Consider the following 22159-nt stretch of genomic DNA (forward strand, 5'->3'; position numbering starts at 1 on the left):
GTGGAAATGCTTAAAAGCGTGACGCTATGAGGAGTTATCATCTTCTATTAACTAATAAATATAAATAGCATTTCTAGTTTGCTTTGTTATTATACTCCATCTGCTTAGCTGTAAGGAGATTAAATTAAAAAAAATCAAGACAGGAGTGGAAAGGTATGATCTAGAATATTTTGAAATCAATTCGACTCTTTCCTTCAGTGCGTTGCTGGTTTTTCCACAAAGCGAATTCCATCTACAGTGATGTATTCAGTCGAGTTTTAGAGAAGGATTAATCGATAGAAGGCGGTTACAACACATACAATTACGAGTCGAAGCGATTGTTGTCCACGTGGTTCCTATCCCATAAAATGCTATCTCTTGATTGTGATCAGTAGACTGTACACTATAGTCGTCTAAAAAAGATCTTAAATCAAGATTAGAAAAAAGCAACGCTACACCATTCAGCAGAGTGAAGAGCGTTGAGCGATTTAAAGAAGCCTAATCAAGCAAGCGCAGTACAAAATCAACACGAAAGTTAGGCCAGCCGTTATAAATTGGGCAACTATTGTTGAGATCTGCGGTAATATAATGAGATGTTAAAACAAAGGAACTAGTTCACGTCAAGAAAAGTAATGCTCACGAACGTGTGCGGGTGCGAAGTTTGCCTGCAGACAGGAATTACCTAATGATCTATTTCTTTGTTATTACCTTACATGTCCGCGTGGGAAATCGGAATCAGGAGCATGGGTTACCTTAATGTCATATGCACCTCAATATAAACTTCTTCCTCGAGTGTACAGAAGACAGATTATCTTCATCGTTTTACCCAGAAGCAGGAACGTATGTAAATTTTGTATGTTTTTTTTAGTACTAAACCTTTACTGGTACTAATCGAAGATAGCGATTTTCACTCGTGATCCCGCCATGTTTGACCGATATCTTATTCTATCAAGGCTTAGGCGCCAATATAAAATATCAAATAATACCTTTCGCATAGCTGTCCGCAAGCATTTGTGAGGTCGACACTAACAGAAATTGACAGTTTGCAGTCAGTTCAGTTTCTACGAAATTTCCTGAAGATTAATTGACGGCTTGGTCTGTCCTGCTTAACCTTATAACCGTCTATAAAACATATGCAATATGTGTTTACATATTTATATACGTTTGTGTTCTGGCGTATTGGCTGTGGGCATTTCGGTGAACTGTCACTGTGTTGAGAGACGTGCAGAGGTCCTCAAGCTGGCTTGAGAAACAAGCTGATCAAGGGGCTAGGCGGGCTGTATTGTCTTCCATACGTAGCCTGTCTCCACTCGTTATAATTATACAAGTAAATGTAAAGAACAACAGCCTGCCATGCTAACGAGGTCGCTAATGGCCATATCCTGCCATGGGTACGTTACTATATAACTGCAATAATATCGGGTGAAATGAAGCGTTGGAAAAAGGATGGTGACCTTTAATTGGCGCTCGGTGGGTGCGGGCGTTCGGTGTGTGTTATGGTGGCTTCCGATGCCAAAAAAAAATGTACGGCTGCTTTGTGTGCAGGGCATTTGCTTGTAGGACGAAAAGAGGCGGTTGTTAGGAGCTGACTGGCTGGAAGCAGGGATATCCTTCCTATTTTTTGCTGTGATTATCATTATCCTTGCGGATTTAAAGCCTATAAAGTAGCTACTGGCTTATATAATTATATTAACCCTATAGGCTTGAAGATGGTAGATGGCCACACATCGATTGGTTGGTATTGTTGTTATGCAGCTGGCTTTTACGGGTAACTTTGTGATGACAAGGCCATTGAAATTGCCGATTAAAAAGAGTTGCCGAAGATTGTGGCCTATACTTTAGGAGCCATTTATAATCGACAAAGTTTGAACAATTTTGAATCTTACTTTATCTGTATTTTTCCTTTATATAGGTCGAAATTGTGCTTTACAACGGCGATTTAAGTCTATATTATATTATATACTGTAACAAATATATCTCTTATTATTATCACTTTTATATACATATATATATACATAGGTATCTATATATATATATATAGATACCTATATTAGAGATTATCATTACTATATTACATATAATACTAATTGCAAATGATCTTGCTAGGACGATGGTGCTGTGTCAATAGCAAATCGATGAAAATGTTTGTATTAATTGATTTTTGCTAATTAACGTCCGCCATCATGCGTAATCAGTCCTGCGTAGCCGTAGAATTCTGTTTTGCACGTTTACATACAATTGCGTTTGCTTAATTAACCAAATTTCAGTATGTTGTATTTAACAACTTCTTGATACGTGAAAACTCAATGCCGGGTGTTAGAAAGGCTGTTCCTTCTAGTACATTGTAGACGTTCGGTAGACTCCCTCATGTTTTCGATTCTGATCGGCACGAAACGAGTAGTGAGGTTTGTTGCGCTGCGAATATTCCATCGTCTTTAATCGTTGCCGCTGTAAGCCCGCATTGTTAGTTTTCTTGGGAAGTAATGCTGTTTTGCTTTATCGATTTAATCTATGAGTCGCTTGACCATGAAGACAGTGGCGCGATCGTCTGTGAAATAAGTCACCACGGTTTTCTAATACGTCGACCGTTGGCTTCTTCAAATAGTTACTGCGGCTCCAGGAAATAGTGAGTTGGATTTGGCCATCATCCTTTCCCATTTTAAGTGTTACTACAATGAATAAAGCTGTAAAATTAGGTAAACTGAAAAAAAAATAGAAAAAAACAAATGAGATAAAAACACATGTAAATAAAATTTACTTAAAAGATTAAAAACATTAGAGCTAAATAAAAAAAAAGTGCATATGCAATAAGACTGTATTGCATTGATGAGTAGTATAAATAACTAATATGCTTACTAATGTTCACGCACAGCTATAAAGTCTATCAATAATGGCTGTGTTCTCAGTATACTGATATTTTTCGAATGCTTATCTGCCGCCACCGTAGCAATGATAAGACTAACTTTAGGCCAATTCTAACTGATTTATAAATAACTCAGTTAGAATTGCCCTATATCCTAGACCCTAGACAAGCGTTTTCCGCGTTACGCTCATTCGTCTATATTGTAAATATTGGCGTGTCGGTTCACCAATAAAACGTGTTTTTCCTAAAGGATATATATAGTCTAAGTATAATGGCAATATAAAGTCCGGTTGCTCAACTGAAAGCAAGAGTTAAGCGAATAATCGGAAGAATAAACAATATTGAAAACACTGATACAGTTGTTATTGTTATTATTATTGTTATATTATTATTGTTGTTATTGTTATATTTTTGTGAACGATCGACGTAAATGAGACAGTAATCTGTATACACGAAGTGTGGTAGGTGTACAGATCTGAAATAGTCTCCGTCAAATGATAATATAACCTTTTACTCTGCCGACTTATTCCAACAACTTATTTAGAAATATCGTTTATTTTTGCTTATAATACACATTTGGTTTGTTTTGAAATCAAGCAAATTTTTGTCATGTAGAACGACTCGTTCCTTTACAGTGCTCGCTTGTGTTCGTGTTAGCCGTATCCGGCCGGGCTACTAAAGAAATTTTGGCTTGTACCCGCATCACCGTAGGACGCATTTCTACGTAGATCTGAAACATTGTAGTATGCTACATGTCTTCAGATTCTGTGATGGAAGGGATGAGATGGAAACAGTAGTGCACAGTACGTGTACCATGTATGTCATACACACTATATGTATCATAAAAGATATGGCAACTTTATCACGTCGTCGCGACAAAAACGACATGGTCTCTTCTGCTTCGTATTGTCATTGTTGTCAGTTTTTTCGACTTTCCTTCTGTTTTACCTCGATGTAAGACTTGGATTTTCGTTGCCCTATAATCTACCCCCGTGCCCCGACTGATTGGTTGCCGTCTTTTTCTCCCTTTTCTGAACTTTTTCTTCTAAGCAACGGAGGCGAATTTCTTCACTGTGATATAACACAGAAATTTATATTGTCACTGCTATTAATGATGCTACTGTAGCCACCGCTACACATATCTCATCTACAGATGGTGCTGCCGACTGGTAATAAATATAACATCTTTGTTATTCTTTTGCTTTTGTTTTGTGTTTCTACGTTCACACATGGGTTTGAATTGAAACGCGTTACCGCGGCGCCGAGATTGCTAAAATGTATGCTAATCCGCCAGTCTGTTTGCCGATCAAACTGCCGTGGCATAGGATAGATGTGGTGATCCTGACTCAACTAAGTTTAATGAAGTTTTATTTATTAAATGAAGCAGAAGTAACGGTAGAAGCCGCGCTACCATGATGGTAAACAATTACCACCGAAGCAATGGCCAAACGACCTGTGCACCAGGTTACTGTAGTGACGGAGTTGCTTCGAACGGAGTAGCTGATGCGCCGACGGATTCTCGATTGGCTTCCTCTCGCTATGCAAGGGCCCGATTGCTTTACCAACTGACTCGGCTATCTGTTAGCTTGGTCCGGCCCGGGAATACCTTTCAAGGTTTCCAGTTTAAAGTCAAAATGTGCCAGTAGCTCTAGCAACAGTAGCAACAACGAAAAAGGTTACACTACACCTAGCAACTGCAATGGCACTGTCACGACCAGTAGGGACGCTTAGTATGGCCAACATCATTGTCCTGCTCCGTCCTACAACTAGCTTCAGCACCAAAACCACTAGTGTCAAAACGCTTGCCGCACCAGCTGTCTCTTAGAGTGAATGCTAATAAAAAGAGCGATAGACACTGACATCACTTTAAAAAACCGTACGCTGCGCGTGAAAATAATAATCATGTGCTATCTTATTTTTTATTTATATTTAAGGAATTTTATAACATCCTACAGGACGAAAGAGGTTTGTAGGCGGAATGGAAGACAGATTTAAAGAGAAACTAGGTGTAGACAAAGTATCGTATGACTATCGATCCGCGCCGTCTCGTTTATTGCATTCTTAAGCTTTTAGATTCGGCTCCTTTTGGGCTAGAAGCGTTTCCAAAGGAATGAAAAATCCAAAGAAAAGTTTATTTAGTAAGACTATGATTTCGAAAGGCAGAAAGTTATGGAAAGTTTCAAGCTGTATATGAATAGATAATAGACCTATGATTGCTGTGAGTAGGTGGGAAAAAATGCTCTAACTACTAAATTAACGGAACGTGGAAGTCCTTAACAAATACTAGTCGCAGAAGCAACATTTGCAAAGTTAAAAATAGATCTATAAGATTTCATTTCAAGGAGATATTCATCAGAAGACCTTGAAACCTGTAAAGCTTAATGTGGCTCGGCGCGTGTTAGTAGGTATACTTTACCGTGAACGCGGGAAAATATAATCGTTGAAGCTACAACAGAACAAAGGTTAGAAATAGTAATGACAAAGCTAGCCGAAATTAATAGCTCTCTACCTTAACCAGCCGTAATTTGGTAGCTAGCAAGGCTAGTAGCTCTTGGGATTTCCAACACTATCTATCCTTCGTCACTCAGCGTTTCACATATGCGTTATCAAATGAGATTGACAAAGAGACCCTATATCATCGAAGCTGAAAGTAATCCAATGAATACACGCATACGCATCATTAATCGTTGTTATTTTTCTTTGTCAAATCAAGCTGTAGTCGCTATATAGTTCGCATTTCCAACAATCTATTGTGCCCTTTAAAAGTTCGATCTAAGTGGTCAACCTGTGATCGGCATCTAATTTGAAAGTGGATGACGGCGCCCACCTCACACTACGCGGGCAGTTGATTTGGCTCTGTCATCATTGCCGATAGTGGGCGCAGCTGTAGGAAAAGTCATAGCCCAACGACGTTTTGACTCGGAACAAATCAATAGCTGTGACCCACTACGTAAGTGTTGTTTGAACCACAGCTGACGGGCGTGATCCGTGTGTACGCCCATCGACGATGCCGCAGAAAAGCTGGAACCCAGCCGTTCAAGCAGGAACAGCGGCAACATGTACTTCCGTTCACACGCAGTTAAAAAAAAAAGTGGTCGACTTAGAACAGCTGTTATAAATGCAGCGAAGGAAGCAATCGGAGGAGTAGGTGCGGCATAAAGTATATGTAAGAACGATTCCCTTTTGTTCTTCTACGCGTTGTTTGACTCGTAGTGGCAGCGTCGGCAGCTTCTTCCCGCGTAACTTCTTGATGTACATGTAAAAAGAGGCCCAACTAAACAGATTAGAAAGGTGTGATCATCCGTTGGATACAGATTTGTACATTAGAGTTTAACAAATTGAGACAGAAGCAGTAACAGAAGGGAGAGAGAGTAACATTTTTGTACATACTAAATTTACGGAGACTTAGTGAAATAATGTAGGTTCGAAATCGAGCGTGGGCGGACACAAGTTTTGTGCTGGCGGAGGCCATGAGTCGTGTGAAGCAATACGAAATTAATGCAGTAGTACCGGACTTGAGGTTCGAAAAAATTTTGATGCAGACACGCCGTAGCATACAGCTAGAGCTGGCAGAGGATGGTATATTCACACCTGGATTATCGGGTTATTTGCTAGCGGCCATAATTTAACGATCGTTGGGGTACCCATTGAAATTTTATAAAACTATTTTGTATCGACAAGTAGTTGTAATCGTAGAAACACAACTAACTACATGCGTATTACGTACGACCAAAGATCCAAAGTTTAGAGGAATATATTGGACCAGTCCACTGTTGTCGTTGAAGTTAAGGTTTTTTCAGAACAGACTAGAACAACAGGTCGACACGTGTGACCATTCGATGTTGTGTTTACCATCTGGTTTGTACTCACATCAGGGCTAGGCTGACCCAGTTGAAGTATGAAGCTCTTCATACTATTGTGTGGCACTGGTAGCTCGCTGCAATTGAGCATTATTTTACTGAAATTGTAATTGCACATTTACTTATTTAGTATAACTTAGTCAGCGCAATTAATTTTCACTAGTTACACGAATGTAACGATACGATTTTGCTAGCGTGGTATACTGCTAGCGCTTTATAATATGATAATCAAACACGACAAGCAGTTTACTATCTAGATGGCGCCCTTTTATAACAATTATACCCTAATTGGTGGTGAAAATTGCATGGAAAATTTTATCTTGCCCCTTGAACAATTTATATCTGCAAAACAGAATAAACTGGAAAGATTTGATCTTCAATATCATTCCATATAACGTTTATTCATATATTATTATATGTTCTAATTTTTTTCAATCACAAATTACAAACGAACAATGCTAATTCTCGGGCAAATTTCTTGTTTAATGGCGATATCAACGCCACTAATAATATGGTTGATAAACAATTTTATTGCAGTTGCTAATCTTTCTAACGTACTTTTGCTGCGGGCCTCGCTCTACTCTATGTTGGCTGCATATCTCGTATGAATTACTAACTTGCTACCAAATCGACAGTACGTCGCGGATCGGACTCCTTAAACTGTTCATACCTATACAGTTCAGTCAGCTCCATCGGTTTCGTGAGTCTCGTAAAAAGCGTCGATAAATACATTTTAGTTGCCCATGCAACCGACTGGTCGCTTGCCATCTGCTCTGCCGAAACTCTTGTCAGCCAACGAACGGATGTCTGTCTTCTGAAACTTCAATTGCTGTGAGACGTTTTTGAGTTTTCTCGAAGATTAATTAATCGGGATGTGCTTCTGTCGTTGATGGTTACTACGATTATTCCCTCTCTTAGCAAAATCAAACAACACGACGGTGGCAAGCAATTGCACGGGAAGTCGGTAGCGTGGGGCATGACTGCGTAGAATGCTGGATGGGGTGCGGCTTCTAGGAGGATCGCTCGAAACAAAAGAACAAAAACGAACGCGGTCTGATATATGAGAGCCATTGGTGGTGGAAACGGAACGTCGATAGAAAAACCGGTGTGGCATGTATAATGCGTCCAAATGCATAGTTCGATTGAAAAGGGCTCGTTCTTTTAAGCTGTGCTCGATTGTGTAATTCTTTCAATCGAATGCGCATGGCAGCTATGAAAAACCGCTTATAAAAATGGAGTCTACTGAACGAATTACATGGAAACCGTACTCGGAGGACAGTTAGAAGTCCACATGGCCGTGTTTGGAGTTTTGAGCGGCTTTTTCCTCGTCATCCTTTTAACGTTGTAAAAGATACTTCCAACTATGATAGTCATAAACGTTAGCTTCCTTTTGTTATTCTTTTGTTTAACTCCTTTATTTGTCCTCAGTTTAAGGGGTCTCTCATAGGGACCTCACTTTGTTTCTACAAAAACGGGTCGTTTTTTATACATACTCTTCTTATCAGGATTCATATCCGGAGTTCTGCTTGACAATCATATAGACTAGAGGGAAACCTGGTTTAAACAACGGTATTTCGAAAACCAAATAGAGACTGGCCAACCGTTCTCGCTTCCTATTTTGGGGTTTCGAAAGACACATGCAAAGGTCGATATGCAAAGCGTGTAACGGCTTCGGGTAGGAGGAGGATAGAGTAAATATGGTCTTCCGCGCGTCGCATCTTTGGCCTTTAGGTTGTATGATAATCTGTTTGTTGCGCAGCCCACACAGCCGGGCCGGTAACAAGAAAAAAGGTAAAAGTGACGATCTTATAACCGCTAACATATCTTATCGGCTATCTTTGCTGGTGAGCTCGAGCTGCTGGTCGAATCTTTGACCTTTTGTGCGGTTCTGTTTGCTAGAGGAACGACTATTACAAACGTGACGCTATCGATGACGCTGTTAAAACATTAAGATTCCATAGATGACGTCGATAAACGGATCGTGCTGGTTGTGGTCAGTTGCAAAGATGTTGACTGATGGCGTTTAGCTGATGTTGCCAGCTGATTTTTCTTTCGTACGCGTGCAGATACAGTACGTCAAAGATAGCAAGTTATAATGTCATCGGTGAAGTTTACAAAGGTAAAATAAAGAAGCTTAACATAGAAAAATGAACAAAAAAAAAAAGTATAAAATCCGCGGAAGGATGCCGCGAAACGTTAGAAGCACTTGTTTTTTTCAGTATACAGGGTAGGACGAGCGTCGTCTTAGACAACTTAAGGAAATACAATTTGGACAGCATTGTGCAGATGTAGAATAAAAACTCAAATTGTCAGGAGACTTTTGCCCCACATTGTTGAAATGAAGATGGTGCCAACGTAAAGACGCATGGTACTCTATTTCGTTGCTTGCTGGTTATAGGTAAACTGCCAGATAAACTGGTTCGATAAGTTGCCCCAGGACAAATGTCGAAGTGTTTACTTTTTCAGATGAAAGCCATACGATAACTTTTAAAAGCTGTGAAGCAGCTGAGCAGTCTAAAAGTAATACGTACACGCATCTCATTCCAGTTGTCCGTAATGAGCCAACTCAGGGACCTATCATCAGTATGCACATTACTACACATATTACTCTCTATTATTCACGCTTGTCTATTGGTTTCACATGACTGCAGTGCGTGATTGATGGAACGGGTATTACGCTATTTTCGCCGCCGTTCTGCTATATTATCGCACGCCGCTTTGGCGCGCGTCATCGAAATCACACAGAAGTGTTTCGACAGATTGCTAAACAGATGTCAATTTTTTTTTACAAATAGGCAATTCCAGTGTACGATAGTCTGCACGCACATCCATTATCTACTCTGCTCTTTCTATATTTGTGCAGTAGATGTTGCAGCAAATTTCATAAATCATCTCTGCGCATATTTTCTGCTTCGAGAGCTTCTAACAGGTCTGTGGCGTTTGTGTCAAAGGCGGCTAAAAAAGCTGCCGATTACGATGTGACGTATATCCATACGCCTTACTAGCTAAGCAAAGACATAGCATAAAAGAATAGACGCATAGACAAGCGATTATGCCATTCTATCACAGAAGTGGTTGTAAGGCGATCACAGAATCGGCGTGTTTCTGTCCAAACTTTCCATCCAGTTGATTTTGATATGTTTTTGTGGTTAGATTATGAAAAAGGACAAAGTAGAGGATGAATTTCTTAAAAAAAAAAATTGTTTTAAATTTTTTTCCAGAAAAAGATCGTTTTTAGCTTTTTTTTTTAAAGGAAACCTTTTCAAAACTTTGCCGAGTCGTATCGCCATTTCGACTGAGGTAATGAAGCTCAGTGTTAAAAGTGAACTAGATATGAGCATTATCAGCCCTCAACGTAATGAACTCCAGCCATTCATTAATGACTTAATCAATTTTCGGTCGCAGCAGCAGCAAAAGCCGTAATCTGACGGTGATGCAACTACTGACAGATTTTGTGTTCGCCTTTAACGTTAATGATGTGGTGTCCCAGAGTTTCTGTCTCCACAGGTTTCGTTTAGCAGACAAATTATTTCACTCTAGGAGTATAAATATTACACGACTACTTGGGCAACGAAGAAGGCAACGGACACCTCCAGTCGACGACATCCGCATCGGCAATAATTTCATACTTTATCAAAGGGTTTTTGCTAGCATTCGCTTCGAGTGCTACTGCTATGTTGTTGCTGCAGTGAAATACTGGCCGAGGCAAATGGTTTTGAAGACGGTGGCGCCATTAGGTCAGTAGGTGGAAGCCGAGTCTAGACAAACTGCTCCACGACGCGCTCTAGAGAAGAAATACCGGAACGGCTATGATTTTATGAAATGTCAGATAACACAGCAGAAACACTAACTGGTGCCGTTGTTACAATCTTAACCATTATCGTTGCAGTAGCTGGCGTCACCGGGGGGGGGGGGGGGGGGGGGTAATGACAGCCAGGGTCGCTTCGTGATCACTGACCATCAATTCGCACTTCGTTGCTATTAGCACCGATGTAATTATTACTTCACGTCGTTTATAATCGAATGTCGCTACCACTGCTTGTATTACCCTGACTTATTATAGTAGTATATATATATATTTCTTAAATGAGGGTGGACTAGTCGGTGTGCGGATTCGAAATTAAAAGCAGAATTAGACAGGACGTGGTTATCTATGGGCGCCTCCCTGATGATCTGTCCATTTTTGTGGTTTGTATAAAATTACAAGCTGTGCATATAATAATGAAGCAATCTACATCTAGACTAATAATAATAAAATAACCGGAGCGAAAGACAATCACACGTCTGTGACGATCATCATGACTGTTGCTAGATTGTCATCACAGTCATCATCTTCAGCGACTGGGGAACAGCGACCAACCAACAACGAACGTTTACAGACAATATGGAAAAGTTTGCAAAAAACGGGCTAACTGCCGGGTATATACGCTGATGCGGCTTGTTTTGGTCATGGCATGAACATCATGCTCTAAGCTCAAGCGGATTCCTAATGGCGAACATGCATTTTGGTAGCCAGTGCGTAGTGTACCATGGTTGTGTCTGGAGATGGAAGTAAGGACCGCAGAAGAGGGTTGTGTTTGTAGCGAAGCATTTTGGTTGTAAATATTTGAATTTGTGTTACCTAACAGGGTTGTTCTGCCCTTTGACTCATTACACGTTAAGTAACTGATGGTCGACCGCTTTCCGAGTTCGAGGACGCATTTTTCTGCTAGGAAGCAACGGTGTTTCTGGAATATTACTTCGATACTTTTTTATGATGTGGCAACCAGTTGGCGTCGACTAAATTTGCTTACTTATTTTAAGCTTTACTCAAGTGCCTCGTGCGTCAGCCTTTCCGTGAGGGGTTTTATTTGCTATTCTGACCTGAATTTATTTTTTCATATGTGGAATATTAGCCGTTATCATATAACCACGTAGCTTCGACAATTTAAATACAAAACATTGGTAAAAGCGCGACTCTAATGTTTCTACTTCCTGTGATGTTTAATTTAGCTTGGTACATATAGCTGCTATCTATGCGTGCGATGCAGTTGAATAGGATGGCAACAGCGAACAGAGTTGTTCAATAGGTGAATTTCTTGGGCATTAATGGATCGTATCAGCTACCCGAAACCAAGTGATGAGTTAGCTTTCCTCACACCTTTCCTGTACCCTCGCCGTATAGATATACCTCATAGGACTGCGCCTCTTATCATAGGCGGTGGCTTTTTTCCAAATACTACAGCATGTACCGCCCACGTAACGCTGTGTAGAATACGTGTCGAGTTAGTTAGACGTACGTTACGTAGAAAAAAAATTTCACCTTCACAATTCATTAGCTGACCATTTCAGAAATCACAGAATATCGTTAGGCTTAAGTATCTTCCTAGTCTGAAGGGCTTATAGTACAGAATATAATTATCCCAGTTACAGGTAACTGAAGGCAGAAATGGTAGTTGTATATTGTCGATTTGTCAGTTGACTGCCGTTCTGTTTGACGAAAAAACGCTTCCTTCGAAGGCACGAACGGATCAAAAGTCGCTATAGTAAACAACGATAGCTCACGCATTAGAAATTCGACTTGAAACGATTCGCACTGGCTTGAATATTACGCCTGTAACTAAGTAGTTGAAGATGCGCGCACTTTGCAAAATCATTGGTTTTAAAAACAAAACATATGTTAACCACAATTGAAATATGGTGATCGTGTTTCTTAGAACTGTGTATAAATCAGAGAGACCTGAAGAAGCAAGCTTGTTGCGTTTTAACTATAGGTAGCATATATAATATAGTTTCCAAACAAATCCAATTCACTCAATTTCTAGGAATTTCCACGTAACCGCGACAATAGATATCAACAAAATGTGTCACCTGTTACATCTCCTGTATATTGCGGTTGAACTTAGCTGGCAAAAGACAGAAAAATAGTTTATTTGTTCAAAGCCCGAACAGTACTATATTTTTGTTTCACTCTTGACCTAACTATTAGATAGTTCTATTTATTTCGCTCCGAATTTGTTATTGCATAGACCTTGTAAAGGCATTTCCGTGGCTCCGGACAATGACCAGTTGAGTAGTCGATATTAACGTACGCTACCTGCACACGACATTTCTATACTATTTGCAAGAATTGCCGTTGACAAAAAAATATCGGAAGAGCAGTTCGCCCAACGTTGCTAACGCTGCATCCGATCGACCACGAGCACCAGCTATTGATAAGCACTACCTGATAGAAGCTGTGAGATTTTTGTTCATTTCTTCCTGACCCGGTCGCACGTACACCATGACACTACAATGGAAGCTTTATTAATAACCAGCTGTATGATACCCCATTCCATCTATATAACATCTCCGTCATGGGAGCCTTTCATCCGACCGTTAAATCCCTAATTGCGAACAGGCGCGAAACCAACGGTACTTTTTCGCACCAACAAAACCACCCGTTCCGCTCCTGTTGTTCCTCTTACGTTCTTGCCCACCTAAGCTAACCTAACCTAATCTAACCTAATCACCTCCGACAAATTGCTATCACTGACGATATCGCTCATCCTACTTTTGCTGGTGTTAGCTGTTACCGAACGATCGCAAGGCCAAGAATTTGGTTACACTGACCTTCACACAATTGGAATGAGATGACTAGCGAGCTAGATAGCGTTGTTAGTTCACAGTCGGCTAGCTGAATATTTTAGCCTATTTTAGCAAATCTGTTCATGCGAGTAGGGCATACGGGCTTTATGCATCACATGATATAACAATGATAGCAATTATAATGATCATAAATGGGAGGTGTATGCAGCGAGGCCCGTGAGCGTCGCGGGCATCTGACGAGCGGCGAATTTACTATTATGATTTCCACTATAGCGAACCGATTGTCCCATCCCAAACGGTGTTGGCCTTGATTGGTGGCCGAGGCTTAGGATTTCATGAGGTCTGCGGGATCCGTCGACTGAAAAAAAAAAGGCTAGCTTCAGTAGTAACGTCGCTCGCATTTACTGTATCGTTGGGAGTTCGATCGCGTGGCTATTGATAGCGTGAAATATTAGCTACTCCCGAACTATTACTCAGCTAAGGCAATCAGACGTCACTAGAGCTGTAGGCGACGCCCAAGGCAAGTGATGAGCAGAAGTTAAGCGACGGGCAGCAATCAGAGACGATTTCATGGGTCTAGGGGCAGGGACAGTAGCAGTACTACAGTAGGCACGGGCAGTGACGTTCCTTCACTTGCCTTACGGGAATTTGCCCCACCATAATATTCAGCTGCCTCTACCCGCTCGTAGTCAAGTACTTTCTTCGTCTCGAATGACGATAAAGTTAGTCGCACGTGTAGTGCGCGCCACTGCAGCTGCCCTTGCAGTTGCAGGAACCACGGCAGCCATTGGCTGATGCGCTGATAACTGACGTCGTGGGTCCGCACTTCTGCCCGTTGTAGTGACGCGACAGCAAACAGCAGACATCGAATCAGTAAACCTGCCGAACGAATATAGCAACGATTTTTTGCAGAGAGAGAGAGAGAGAGAGAGAGAGAGAGAGAGAGAGAGAGAGAGAGAGAGAGAGAGGTAAGCAGTAAATACGAGTGTCGAATAACGGTACCACTACGCCACGTTCAGTCTAACAAATTGTCTGCTAAGTTAGTGTTTATGCGGAACATTTTTATATTAACATAATGGTAACATGTTTACATGCTTACTAAATTTAGGTCTGGTGCAAATTCGGCCGTAAAAAAAGGACCAGCCGTTTGAAGCGATGTCTGCCTCAAGCAATAGAAGCAGAGGAAACTAAGAACAAGTCGGATAACACTAACAAATAGGCAAAGAAAAAGAAGGAAAGATCAATTTCTCCATGATTCTGCTCGATAACTATGTATGAAACATTCAGCCAGTTGCGAAGGCGGATTGTGTGCTATCCAGTTGTATCCTGCTGCAGTTATCAGCAGGAATAATCCATATAAGCACATCATTGACCAGCGAAGCGTCGATGTTGGCGACAGCGGCCAAAGCACAATTGACCATGCAAGTCAAATGTAAATTCTCGAAGGCGCGGTCAGCAGAAATAGCTGGCCAGTTTGTTCTATGCAATGGCAGATGGTGATGGACAATGCAGGCAAACGGAATTGTTTCAGCTGCAAAATCACCAGTAGCAGACGACGCAGTCGTGGGTCGAGGTTGTGCCTTTTCAGCTGAAGTTTCAGCGTTTTGTATATAGTCGCCCAACTGAACAATCGTTTCCAATCCTACTGAACTCGAAATGGACCCAACAACCTCTTAACGTAAGAGGTTGTTGGATCGATTTTGCAGAAGTATTGGATGTGTGCTAAGGAACAAGCTTATATCTCACTATGGTTAGTGTTGTTCTCGGAGATCGTTGGAACTAGTATCGAGGGGTGGCTAGGGCTATTGTAATTCTACCACGGCTGGCGGCCGATGGCGAAGCCGACAACTCTTTCTAATCGATCGAAGGTTACGGACTGGATGTGATACAGGAAAGGTAAAGCTGAACTGTGTGGTCAGACTTCAACCGAGTAAAACGATGCTGGAAGTATGGTCTTTTTGGGAGACGCTAGGCAGAGTAATCAGGATTTTTTCGTGTCGCAGCGCACAAGTGTGATGAAATGGGATGGACTTTTCAAAATTCTTGGTGAAAATTGGTCCCCGTAATAGCTTAAGGAGACATTTTGGTCTAGGTTTGAACCCGGACATAGAGAGACTTCCGTTTCATGTTAGGAGCTAGCCGGCTAGCTGACTAATAGAAGATCACCCAATAGCGATACCGGACGTAAAGCTCGAAACGTAGAAATTACCTTAGGTGATTTTGATTACGTTTTGTCGTCGTTTGAATAGTATATAATAATGGCAGCTAAACTTGTTGAAGTTAATTGCAGATTTTAATGTTCGGAAGCTTACAACGTTTAGCCACACGTGTTTGTGTTGCATAACCGAAATCTTGATTGATTATTTTCTACTTATTTCGACACTAAAAACGTGTCACCATCAAATGCTCTTTACTCGATCTAATAAATCAATACTACCTAAACAGAATGGGCTTGGCTCTCGTCTTGGCGAAATTGATACGCGTTAATACATAACAAAACTCGTGTGAACGAACACTGAATACGGTAGTAAACATTTACAATCATGTTACAACACTGATAGAAGCACTTCTAAGATAGACAAGCATACATTTATATCTGAACGTTTTCAAATGACGCTATTGACTAAAAAAAGTTTCTCCACAAAATAGCAGGTATCCTTGATGGCTATATTTTGCTATACAGAGCGTTTTTGCTTTCAGCTTTGCATAGCGTAACTACTACTCCATACTTTGACCTACAAACAAAGTGGTTCACAGCTATGTATGAAGAAACTAAAGACTATAAATCATTTCAACCGTTCGAGTCGTCGTAGACACGCAAATCTAATTGGTACCCAAACATTCTTTTTATCTCTAGCTGGACTTGAAGGGCCATTAGAGCAAGGTCGTATTCCACTAATAGCATAGGAATAGAGGCCTGTAGACAAACTTTTCCATTGGGGAGGCCGATAGGTGCCAACAGGCTGCCAACCGATACAATTGCTTATGCTTGAATCGAGCAAAATGGTCCGCTAGTGGCAGTTTGTTTGACGAATACACGTGCGAAACGACAAAGATCTGTTCTAGTTAGCGACAAGAACGTCGCGTTTTTCAGGACGGACACGTTGATAAAATACGATCGGTCTTCCCGATGAAGGAACGTTCGCGCGAACGTCAACGAGCGCATCACAACCCAACGGGGATTAGGTTTTCGATAGGCGAGATAGTGTCGTGGCCTCGTAACGATGGCGACCACCGATGGCGATTGTATAGTGGAATGTAGCGAATATCAATGATATCGATCGATCTATCTAAATGTATCAGTGTTCTAGTAGGAGACCCTTCACTGGGAGCTTTAGATGAAGCAACGTTCCTTACCGGTGGTGTCAATAATGTTGAAGCTGTACGCGAAGCGCAAGGCTATCCAGTCGATTTTCAAAGAGTCTTGACTTTAGACAACCTCGAGAACACTCAAAGGAAATGTACTTACCGGCCGTCGTAGCTTGGGTAGAGAGATACGGAGTGAGAGAGAGAGAGAGAGAGAGAGAGAGAGAGAGAGAGAGAGAGAGAGAGAGAGCGTCGTCTGTTAGTCTTGTTACTTTTTCGCGCCAGCATCGTCGGTTTAAGTGGCATCGATCGGAGCAACGGAGGATGCACAGTAAGTTGGAGTAAACTGGCACCCCTATATGAGTGTGCTGTCTGAAAGCTGGCACATCGTGAAGCGAGGAAAGAATACAGGTTAATTGATTGCAGTTGCTGGCTGGGATAAATACAGCGTGCAAGAATTTATTCTGCCTATAAAAAATTCTGAATGTGACATAGGGGTATGTCTAAATCTTCATAGGAAAAGTAAGAGCCTCATTCATAGCTTTTTCGACGATTAAACTTAACGAAGCGAAGCAGTTATGAATGCCCTTTCTTACTTGGCGTTTGTCGTTACTTGTATTTTATGCGGACCTCATGTGGGCGCCATCTTGAAAACTGGCTACATCAGAGGGGCAAAAATGGAAAACGATGACTGTTTGACGTTCGATCAGTCGCACCGCTATTACACGTGTAGATTTTATTATACTCGTAGATATGGATCGATTTGCTTTTAAGTATAGTCGAAAATGATGGTAGTTGACCATAAAAGGTTGAATAGTTTTATGGTGTAACGCTAGATCATATGAGTCGTGTATGTCTATAGCTATTGGCACTCGGTTGTAGCAACTCTATATAATAGATTTATACAGATTTAACGGATCGAAACAGATGAAATACAGGCATTGCGAATTAAGCCGATCGTAGAGAAAATGGCGGAATCAAACAGTCACCGGCTTACTTAGTTTATCTAAATAGGTTAAACCGATTTCTTATTGGTATAAGTTTCTCCTCCGAATCAGCTAATAATTTGCTATATTATCGTATCTATGACGAATCGGTGCTCCTGGAAGCGGAATGGTCGAAAAATGTAGTAGTAGTAGATGTTGGCTTTGTTTAAAATGAGAAAAGCCACATTGTACCACAATACTTTGCCCCAATGTGTGAGTTGAAATGATTATTCTGGAACGACAAAGTTCGTATGTTATGTTGGCCTGTTATGTTCCTCTCTTATTGCTGTTGCAATATGGATGACTATTTATCCTTTGCGATCGTTTAGGATCGATTTTCTCAGTTCTTCTAAGACGAATAGCTAATCTGAATTTTAATAGACTTGAATTACTTTCAGCTTAAATCCAGTTTAAAATATTGTTGCTTTGAATCTACAGCCTTTCAAATGGAACACATCTTAGCGGGCAGTATATGGTTGAAAACATGCATTGTTCCGTTACTAGGGACGCAAGAAATTGCCTCTTGGAGGCTAATATAAGGCTTTGGAAAAACTCAAGGAAGACTCCATGTATCAACATAGAAAATATGTAACAAGAACTAACTCGAAGCAGGGAAAGTTTTTAAAAAAAAAAAACGGAAAGCAACGCGTGTAATAAAGCGAAATTGTGTTCAAGTCTTAATCAGGAATTTTTTTTGTCCACTTTTAGAAACACACATGTCGCGTAGCTTAAACGTAAAGTTAATAGATATATTTGTTATTAAAGTTAGCCAGGTGCTGTCTGAAGACGTAGAAGTCAAGCGATTTGCTCGCTGCACTATTTTCTAAGTATGAGGCCTTAGTCAACTGATCTGCCGTTGCGAACGGTAGTTATTTGAGGGGATGTTTCTATATTTCAACTTAAACTCGATTTTTTATATATTTCTTAAGTAATAGGAACTAGTAACGGTAGCAGCGCCTTTTTCGATACCGATAGAACATAAGTATAGTGGGATACTGTTTCAGTGTAGCGAAGGTGTGAAGAAATCAACTGTCTTCCAGCAAAACGCAGAACGGATACAGCAGCGCCTGTAAACGATATCGGGGAAAAGTGCATTCAAAATTTCTGTCTCCATTTAAATACAGTTAATAAACAAACGAAGTCAATTTTGTCTTCATGTATGTCGATCACCTAGAATCTGAAAATTATCGGGTGCAATTATCGGGCCGTTAATTCACCTATTTTAAGGCCACTACAGTGAACAATAATTTTAGATATATTTTCGGTAGTCTGGTTCTTGCTAATCAAACAAAAAGGATTTTTAGCACTATGAATTAAGACGCTAGGTTCATCTAGGAACTTTTTTTCTCTTGTACCTATATGAGCTTCAAAGACAAATTTAAATATTTATATTAGAAGCAAATCACAAAGCCCAGTGGCAGTCAATAGGGAGCCTGATCTGATGATGTGTATTTATCCATTTCAGCTGATCTGATTAAGTTGTTACCAATGGGTACGACATGTTTCTAGATTGGGCTCAAGGCCAAAAATGTGCCTTGACCAGACTTAAATGATTCGCATTGCGTTGAGACAACGCTAACAATGTGCGCTGAGACAGATCGTGCTTCAAATGCTCGAACAATATCGAAAATGACTATGACTAGGAAATTTCGAAAGTTAAGAAAACGTAGAAAGGCTCGAGCCTGCTAGTTCAATTTTTTTAGTTCAAAAAGCAAGAAGAGATTAACTTTTCTACCTGCTTGTTATAGTAAGCCCATTATTTGAAGCTATATTACCGAGGAAACAAATAATTAGAAGACGTTATAAAATCAGCTGACCTTAGCAAAAGGTGTGGCGCATTTATGCCAGACACGCACCCACCATATATATATATATATGGTGGTTGCGTATGTACCTGGCTTTCTCGAGGTTTCATAGAGTTGTATTGCATTGTTTCCAAGACTCAGGAAAGTTGGTTGAGTTTAAGACTGCTCGTCTTTTTTTTGGGCATCGTTTACCTGAGCTGTCCCAAACACCTGGAGCATCTACATAGATACACGTAATGTATACAGCAGTAAATTATAGATATTACGATCACGTTTATGATACTTTAGGACACTGGAAAATCATTAGATGATTAGTATTTGGTAGAAATTGATCGGAACTCCAGTCACGAGGTAAGTTCGTCGTATCAGTCACAAACGATGATGGTACAGAGACATTTATGCTAATGTAACACGATTAGCTTTGCCGAACGCCGTTTTGAGGCCCTGTTTCGAATCCATGCTAACCCGTGTACAAATATGAGACAGTCGATAATGATCTGTGCATACATATTCTACCGAGATCTGATTGGACCTCTGTCCGAGAGCATATCTTGTCCCTCTGTTCTCACTCGAATACCAGGCCATTGAGTGATGTCTACGTTTAGTTTTACAGATGGGCTTGGCACTTCATCGCTTAGAACATACACAAATGCTAGTAATTCCATATCGTTCCTCTATTCGAAAGCTTGTGAATGTTATGCTTCTGTAACATCTAATCACAGGCTCGCATAAATAGACAGTTCGTGCATTCTTCGACAACAGTTTCAGCGATGAACGCGTCGGTTAATGCTATTAAGTTAATAGCTCTACCATGACTGGCAGCATTTTTGCGTCTGTCTAATAATGAGGGCATAGGTCGAAAGCTTTCGTGACATCAAAGGGGGTCCGCTGGCGGTATTGCCGCAGCCGTTACTGTAAACGGAAGTTAGCGCTATTAGTGTTAAAATAACCTGTTTGTCTTTCCGTATAGATGTATTGACTGTACGTACCATTTTGTTTATTTTCCCAGCGTTTGCAAACCGATACGCTTGTGTCGTACGTGCGTCGTATTTCTGCAGTGTTCGCGGCGAGGACGTACCTCTCTGTCTTTGGCATTAGAAAAATGGTATTACGATCGTGATTGGTAACAGGTGACACGCAGGGGCTAAGCAGCTTACGTATTACCCCCCTTTGTATTATTAGGCAATAGTGATGTACGCAACTGCGCTAACCCGAAAGTGGTTGTTTGCCTAGGCTTGCCAAAGAGTCTACCTGAACATGACGACCTTAACAATATCGATAGAAGCTGCGCAGAGCATCTAGCGGCATGATACTAAGTTTGAATCTCGATATCATACGCTGTGCGTGACGCTTCAATAGAACAAGAGACGCAGACGTCCGGACGAACAAATATGGATTCGTAGGCAAGTTAGAAATGGTTGTTATCTGCGACTGTTATGAGTGAGTCAGACACACCGGCTCACCATTATGACGCTACTAAAAACTACCCACTTGACTAACTAACGCCGGAAGAAATTAAATTACCAACTGTTTGGCGAGCGTTAAAGATAGACTATGACATATTGCCGCGACTGCCAATGATTCTATACAGACAAGAGATAGAACAGGAGTAGAAATATACAAATCTTACGCAGTCATATCACAGAATATGTGTCGCTAAAGGCGTTATACTTCTAATATTTATCTGCATTAACTAGTCGATGCAACACGAGCTGCCCCGAAGGACGACGTCAGTTTTATTTCTGTTCGATTCTAATTCTTCACTGATTTTCTATGCGTTTAGTTGGTCACCTCGTTTTATATACATGTGGCAATGATATCGATGGCTCAGCAAACGTTGATAGGTGAACACTTCTTCGGCGTTAACGAAGAAAACGCTTTTCATTGGGGTGAGGTGAATGCGTCAGTCTTCGACGCTGTCCGTCCATGAAGTGCTTTTACCTCAGGTAAAGGACACGATAGGTGACATCAGTCATAAGAAATTTCCATGTTTTCGTAGCAGAACAGAACCTCTTGGCTGGCTTTGTGCTGTTTCATGTTTTTTTTGTTGAAGCACTTTTCCAATGTGACCCGGCTGGGAAGTAACTAATCCCACTAACCATGAATTCTAGATTCAAGAGCGCTTCAAAGAGCACGCATATAAACCGAAGCCTATTTTTTTAAGAGAGTATTTCTAGCAGCGTCTGGCAGATTTAACCCGTTCCACTGACGGGCTTGTTATTGTCTATTCAATGCTTCAATCAGCCTGAATTGGCCCTACTGGACGTCGTGTTACTCGATGTCCACGTAATCGTGGCAGTACCACTGCGAAAAATAATTCAACACGGCGCCGTAAAACTATTCTGCCAATGTTAAGCGGATAGGGCCCACGGTGCGACAAGATCGCAACGACAGTTTCGGATATTTGTCGCGAATGCCACCACCGACGCTGTTGCCCCCGGTGCTTGCGACCACCCTTTGCCAACATGTCGCCGCTTGCTTGCAACTGCTGCTAAGAGAAAAGCACAATCTCTGTGTACTGTTATTATAGACGTTACGATTCCAACTGCTGTTGTTTCTTTCGACGATTTAACCGTGACATAGTTATCTGAACTGTTAGCTGACTTGGTCAATTGCACAAATGATTGATTGTGAGTCATTCCTCCGGATCGGCTTCCAGTGGCCGTCTTTCGCTTGGGCCATCCCGTCCAATTGTTTGCTGGGCTGACTCTGCAAGCAGCATCTTACACGAAGAGAGCCTAATAACGGGTGACAGCTCAACGATGAACGCCTGGAGCTGGCAGGGTTTCTATG

General features: G+C 41.1%; 1 protein-coding gene across 3 annotated transcripts in view; it reads left to right on the forward strand.

Moving 5' to 3' along the window:
- The window catches only part of LOC111262251 (E3 ubiquitin-protein ligase RNF19B), a 56243-nt gene that overhangs the window by 2716 nt on the left and 31368 nt on the right, over positions 1-22159 (forward strand). Inside the window, exon 2 of one of the 3 annotated variants that reach the window (XM_022836361.2) lies at positions 719-819. The exons of the other annotated variants lie outside the window; for them this stretch is intronic. The gene's annotated coding sequence lies outside the window, so the exon portion shown is untranslated. The remainder of the gene's footprint in view (positions 1-718; positions 820-22159) is intronic. 3 annotated transcript variants of the gene reach the window in all.

The sequence above is a fragment of the Varroa jacobsoni genome, unplaced genomic scaffold, assembly GCF_002532875.2.
Source record: "Varroa jacobsoni isolate VJ856 unplaced genomic scaffold, vjacob_1.0 scaffold_641, whole genome shotgun sequence".
Classification (NCBI taxonomy): Eukaryota; Metazoa; Arthropoda; class Arachnida; order Mesostigmata; family Varroidae; genus Varroa; species Varroa jacobsoni.